Below are 6,311 nucleotides of genomic sequence, written 5' to 3'. Positions count from 1 at the left end.
AACTAATTCTGCTGATGGGAGTCAATGTATGAGAATATCAATTGATTCTCTACTTCTTGATCTGATTAGGGAGGCTCAGGCCAAGGGAGTAAAGAAAGAGAATTGAAAATATGAGAGAATCAAGGATGAGGTTAACAGGTTCGCTACTGAAAGCCGTGGGTTATTGACCCGATATGGACGGGTTTGGGTGTCTAACTTTGGTAGGATCAAATAGATAGTGTTGGAGGAGGCACACAAGTCCAGGTTCTTGATACACCCTGGAGCTACCTAGATGTACTGGGATTTGGGACTTAGTTACTGGTGGTCGTGCATGAAAAAAGAGATATCATTGTATGTTGAGAGTTGCTTGACCTGTCGAATGGTCAAGGCCGAGCACCAGAGGCCGCTTGGCAAGTTGCAACCATTGGAGGTTCCCATGTGGAAATAGGAACATATTATTTCATCACCAAGTCTGACCAAGAGCACTCACTTTCTAGCCATTTAAGAGAGTTCTTCGGCCAAGAAATTAGCCGACTTGTAATTGCACATGATTGCCGCTCGGCATGGTATTCCAGTCTCTATCGTATCTGATCGAGATGTCCGGTTCACATCTCGTTTTTGGTAGAAGTTTCATGAGGGACTGAGTACAAGGTTGCATCTTAGCACTGCTTATCATCCGCAGACCAACGATCAGAGGGAACGAACCATTCAGAAACTTGTGGACATATTGAGAGCATGTATCATAGACTTTGGTCGGAGTTTCTGAGTTTTCGTACAACTATCACTCCAATATTGGTGTGCATTGTTTGATAGGGACATATAAGATGAAACTCGAATTTGCTTTCAGTTACGATCCATTTATTTGATCAAACAAATGATAAAATACATAAAATAAGGTGTAATTACAAATAATAAATATCTAAATTTCTATATGCCAACTTGGTATTTGCTATGCTCCTTTTTTCCTCCACTCAGCAATGTCACCTTGAGTCTATGTTGAAGGAAAAAGAATATAAAATTATGAACACAGGAAGTAAATCAAACCTTTATTAAAAAAAAAAAAAAAAAAAAAAAAAAAAAAAAATTAAATCGGTTTCTTGCCAAACCTTACCATTATAGGTGACAAATCTGGCACTTCAAACACTGTATCTAGGAGATTCTACATGTGGAAAAAGACCATAAAATCTAGATGCATAATCTATTAAAATGATTCTATAGAATAGTTAATAAGTGAAAATTAGAAGTAAAAAGATTCATCTCCCGATGAGTAATCTTTGATACCATTCAGAAACTCTAAATGAACAACCACAAGGAATAGATATTTGGTCAAAGTCAAAGGAAAAGCATCAAAACCAACAGCAGGAGCTTGATAGTTCTCGTGTATGCATGCGATTTAAAATAGCAACTCATCAAGAACAATGGCAAAATAGTTGGATTTTTTTTATTAAAATGTAAGAAAAATACCAAATTGTTAAACGAGAACACTTCATTTTCATCATTTTTGTGACATTTGGACATTTAGCTTATACAACTTGTTAAACATCATATGTGAATCTAAATACTTGAATGTTCAAGAGAGCAATCAATAAAAATAATGGATATATATATATATATATATATATATATATATATATATATATATATATATATATATATATATAGATATATATATGTTTATCTTTTTATTTCGCTCTAAAATTTGTATCTGTTAATTATAATTTCGAATTTAGTAAAATATTACAATATAGAGAGAATTTCTATATGATCAATAAACATGGTTAAAGAATAACCAGTTAATTTTTAAAAAAAAAAAATCATTTGATTATGAATAATTATAAACCTAAAAAGAACCAAAATTCCAATCACCTTCATAGAGGATTCATGATTAAATGGCAGAAAAATAATACACGAACAATAAAAAAAAATCAGTTCAACCCAGGCATTTCAAGAAACACCTTAAAACAAAACAACTGAAATCATCACCATAAAGTATGAAAAATTCTGAGTTTTTAAGGGAAAAAGAATAAATTTACCTACCTCATTATCATCATGTCATCACCTTCATCTTCCGATATTTCATCCCCTTCACTTCCCATATCATCATAATCATCTTCACCTTCTGCATACTTAAATTTTGAAGTTTCATCATGTGATTTTTTATGTAGCACAAGGTCTTGCAGCAAGTCTTTTTTCATCCACTGAACAACAACCTGCAATAACCCATTGGAAGTAGTGTTTAAAAACATAGTTCTACTTAAAACAATATAAAAATAAATCACACCAATAACAAAATTAAAAATACCAAATTTTAGAAGCTGGTTCAAGCATTTCATCGAACAGTTGGAGTGCTTCATAAAACTTTCTTTCAAATGTCAACCCAACCCACACCGAAAGAACACATAATCTAAAAAAAAAGAGCATTTTAACAGAAACATTGTACTAGGTATAAAAACAATCAATAAACCACCAAACTGTAGATGCAAACAAGGAATCGAACAAAAAAAGGGCATTTACAGCTTACTGAGTAAGAAAGGGAGAGAGCAGGCAAGCAACAAGTTGAGCAGCCTATGAGTGAGGCACCAATCTGTGCAGAACAACGAAGCACATGGTGGTGGCAAAGGGAACAAGCATGTAAGAACAAAGAAAAAGTCGTATAAACCTTACCGCGATTATATCCGTAGCTTAAATACAAAACAAAGATGGAGTCTGCGTGAATGGGAAGTCAAGACTCAAGAGGGTGACTCAAACGCAATTAAGAAGAGGTGGCGGTAAAAGAGGATCCAAGACTGGCATGAAGATTTGGGGAAACGCCACCATCAAGAAGGAAAACCCATGGCCAAGTCTTCTGCCTCATCGTGAGGTCAGGCTGATCGGAAGCAAGCAGACAACATCCATCAGCAGCCGAACGACAAAGTTTTTGAAACCAAGTGTGACGCTAGTCTTAGGTAGGGCTGAGGGGAGTTTAAGCATGCAAGCATGTAGATTATCTTCAGAAGACGAAGGCGGGATTAAGGAGGCAAGCAACCAACTTACCACAATGACCGATGCGTGAGGAATTTGACTTTAGTTTGGTATTACCTGAATTTGGGTGAGTCAGCCGCAATGAAGGAGAGTTGCCAAAGTTAGTGTTTACCAATATAATTTACACTATGTACATTCGGGTTTCGGGTTTTATTCCTCATCGAGATACATTGTTTTATTGAGGAGTCCCATTCATGGTGTATTGGTTAATTATCCAAAGATATTTACAAAATTCAAAGAAAGATGGAGGTGGAGGCAGACCAGTAGCGGAATCAGAAATTTTGCAAGGATGGCACAAAAATCCAATACATGCCTATTTTGCAACAAAAAAGAATACATTAGTTTAATGAAATTTATAAGCAGAACATGATGTACCAGAACATGATGTACCAGCTTAATTTCTGATGCAACTAACTATCTCAAATAAGGGATAATGACTTGAAAGGGTAACGAACTTTCGATTTTTTTCATATTTAGTTACTAAACTTTTTTTCGTTATCTATTTGTCATCGAATTATTGAAATTGTTCACATTTTACCCTTATGACCGGCTGTTACCGGTTATAAGGGTAAAATGTGAACAGTTTCAATAGTTTAGTGGCAAATAGATAACGAAAAAAAGTTTAGTGACTAAATATGAACAAAATCGAAAATTCGTTTCCCTCTAAAAAGTTTAATCGCTAAATGTGAACAAACTTCTTATTGTATTATGTTTTAGCAATTTTTTTTTTATAATTGTAGCAACATTTGTTGATGAAGAAACATATGAAATAAAAAAAACAAAATGTAACATCCGGATTTCCAGGTATCATAATTTAAGTATTTTTCTTTTGAGTTAAGAAGAGAGACTCGATGAGTTGACGCCTCAACTCGTCGAGTAAGGTCGCGATTGATGACTCAGATTAATGAATGGACTTGACGAGTCGATTAGGCGACTCGACGAGTCCGCGCTGTTGGCAGAAACCCTAAATCTTTGGGCCCAAAACATATTTAAAGGCACTTATGGCCTTCAATTGCGACTACCTTTCCCATAAGTGAGAACCCTAGCGAGCTTGAGTGTGTAAAGTGAGAGGAAGAGCTATTTTGAGCTTTTTGGTGTGATTTTGGCAAGAAAGGAGAAGAGTTCCAGCAAGAGGGACCAAGGAAGGTTATTGTTCTAAGTTATTCAAGCAAGGATCTTTATTCTGAGGTACAAAAATGAACCCTTTTCCTTCCCTATTGTGTAGATTCCATTTTGGGGTTAGGGCTTGAATCACTTCATCTTTGGGGTTTTGAATGCCTCAAACCCCTCTTGCAAGTTTGTGTTATAGATCTGGACCCTTCTAGGTCTAGAGAGCCGAGAATATGAAGCTTTAGTAGAGTAAACCTTGGGGTTTGAAGTTAGGAATCTAGACCCTTCTAGGTCCAGAGAGCCGAGAATATGAAGCTTTAGTAGAGTAAACCTTGGGGTTTGAAGTTAGGAAGCATTTATGGGATTTTTATGGTATATATAGTTACTTTCATCTTACACATAGATATGAAGTATTTTATATAAATTACGTGTTATGTGTGCATATTATTTGAATACTTGTTGTCTATGCTGGATGAACGATTTTATACATGTTTTAAAAGATTTAAATGGTATATTTATTTTAAATCTACAAATCTGTTGCGGATGAAACATGGGTAGATGAAATAGTTGGTGTGTGATGAAATAAAATGATGGGAGATAGGTGATGATAGAAATGTGATGATAATTAGGTAAATAGATGATGATGAATAGGTGATGTTGGATGAAAGGAAATACCATAACCTTAACCGGCAATGTGGCGATGTAGTAATCTACCAGAGTATAGATGGCGACCAAGGACTATTCTAGACAACCCAGTGGAAACACCAGCAGGCCCATAACCTGTAGGTGATGAATTACGAGTTCAGGCGATGTTGTAACTACGTATTCATGCGATGATACTCTAATCCCTTACTATGAATTACGAGTTCAGACGATGTTGTAACTACGTAGTCATGGGATGTCACAAATTCCGCATGTCAAACCAATTGTCATAATTCACATCAGTGAGAATGGTTCATTTTTTTGTAAAACCAAAATCAGATTGGAAATTTTGATTTTTTATTTTGGAAAATGTCAAACCATTGGTTATTTTATTTCGGTTTCCGTTTTTTGTTTTTTTTTTTAAATATATTTTCAGGTTTTTTTTTTTCCATAGATTTTTTCATTAACAAATATTGCTACAATTTAACAAAAATAAATAATTTGCTAAAACATAATACAAGAGGAAGTTAGTTCACATTTAGTAATTGAAATTTTTAGAGGGAAACGAACTTTCGATTTTGTTCATATTTACTCACTAAACTTTTTTCCGTTATCTATTTGCCACTAAACTATTGAAACTGTTCACATTTTACCCTTATGACCGGTAACAGCCGGTCATAAGGGTAAAATGTGAACAGTTTCAATAGTTCAATGGCAAATAGATAACGAAAAAAAGTTTAGTGACTAAATGTGAAAAAAGTCGAAAGTTCGTTACCCTTTCAAGTCATTATCCCCTCAAATAATTGCCAAAAATGGCCCTAACCAGAATAGACTATCCGCATCAGTAGTAGTACCTGACTAAGATATAATGCATTTGTAACTTAGATAAATAAATAAATAAATAAAAACCTTAAGGAATCATATTTATCATAGTAGAGACACAATTCAGTTTGGATTTCAAATTATATAAAAAATACATCTACAATCAATTTTGTCTCGATTTCCTATCTAGTTATTCGGATTTGACAACAATCAAGAAAATACTTATAATTCGTAAGGCTCTCTAAATATACTTTTCACAAACACTTGGCATGCCAAATTCAAACACCATAGTTAAAACTAGACTCATGACATTAAACAGAGACATAAATGATTATTTATTTCCTTCCTTTACAATCAACTTTCATGCGCAAGCAGTTTGGAAGAAGTGCAGCAAATTAAAGGAGTAAAAGACCAAACAATTAGTGAAAATTGAAAAACCAAAGTGACGTGGAGCAAACTAGAATATAAAAAATATAAAGTTGATAGACTTAATTGTGCAACACCTTTTTCCCTTAAAATAGCAGTGGAATAGATTTTGCAAGATGGATATCTAACCAATGGACAAAACTTCAAGGAATCAGGTGTTAAGATAGGTGAAATTTTACACATATAATCATTAACAGAGCAGAAGGTGATTTAGCAAATGTGGGTATAAAAATTGATGAATGGAATGTGTGTAGGGCAAAGTGGGAAATCTAAAATTTAGAACTACTGAATCAAATCAAGGTTACCTTCTG

At 34.3% G+C, this 6,311-nt stretch overlaps 1 long non-coding RNA gene across 4 annotated transcripts; it reads right to left on the bottom strand.

Moving 5' to 3' along the window:
* Positions 1 to 815: 815 nt before the first annotated feature.
* Positions 816 to 3,278, bottom strand: LOC145004181 (uncharacterized). 4 transcript variants are annotated; one of them, XR_013662308.1, is made up of 5 exons: positions 2,494 to 3,276; positions 2,282 to 2,383; positions 2,017 to 2,189; positions 1,091 to 1,138; positions 816 to 970 (listed from the first exon to the last, which is right to left on the bottom strand). It is a non-coding gene; the product is annotated as an uncharacterized LOC145004181 (long non-coding RNA). The 4 variants fall into 4 exon arrangements; XR_013662307.1 differs by having other exon boundaries at positions 2,501 to 3,275; XR_013662309.1 differs by having other exon boundaries at positions 2,013 to 2,189; positions 2,282 to 3,278.
* Positions 3,279 to 6,311: the final 3,033 nt, after the last annotated feature.

Source organism: Lactuca saligna, chromosome 7, assembly GCF_052625555.1.
Source record: "Lactuca saligna cultivar CGN05327 chromosome 7, ASM5262555v1, whole genome shotgun sequence".
Lineage (NCBI taxonomy): Eukaryota > Viridiplantae > Streptophyta > Magnoliopsida > Asterales > Asteraceae > Lactuca > Lactuca saligna.
The sequence above is the reverse complement of the archived record's forward strand: the minus strand, read 5'-3'. Positions and strand labels throughout refer to the sequence as shown.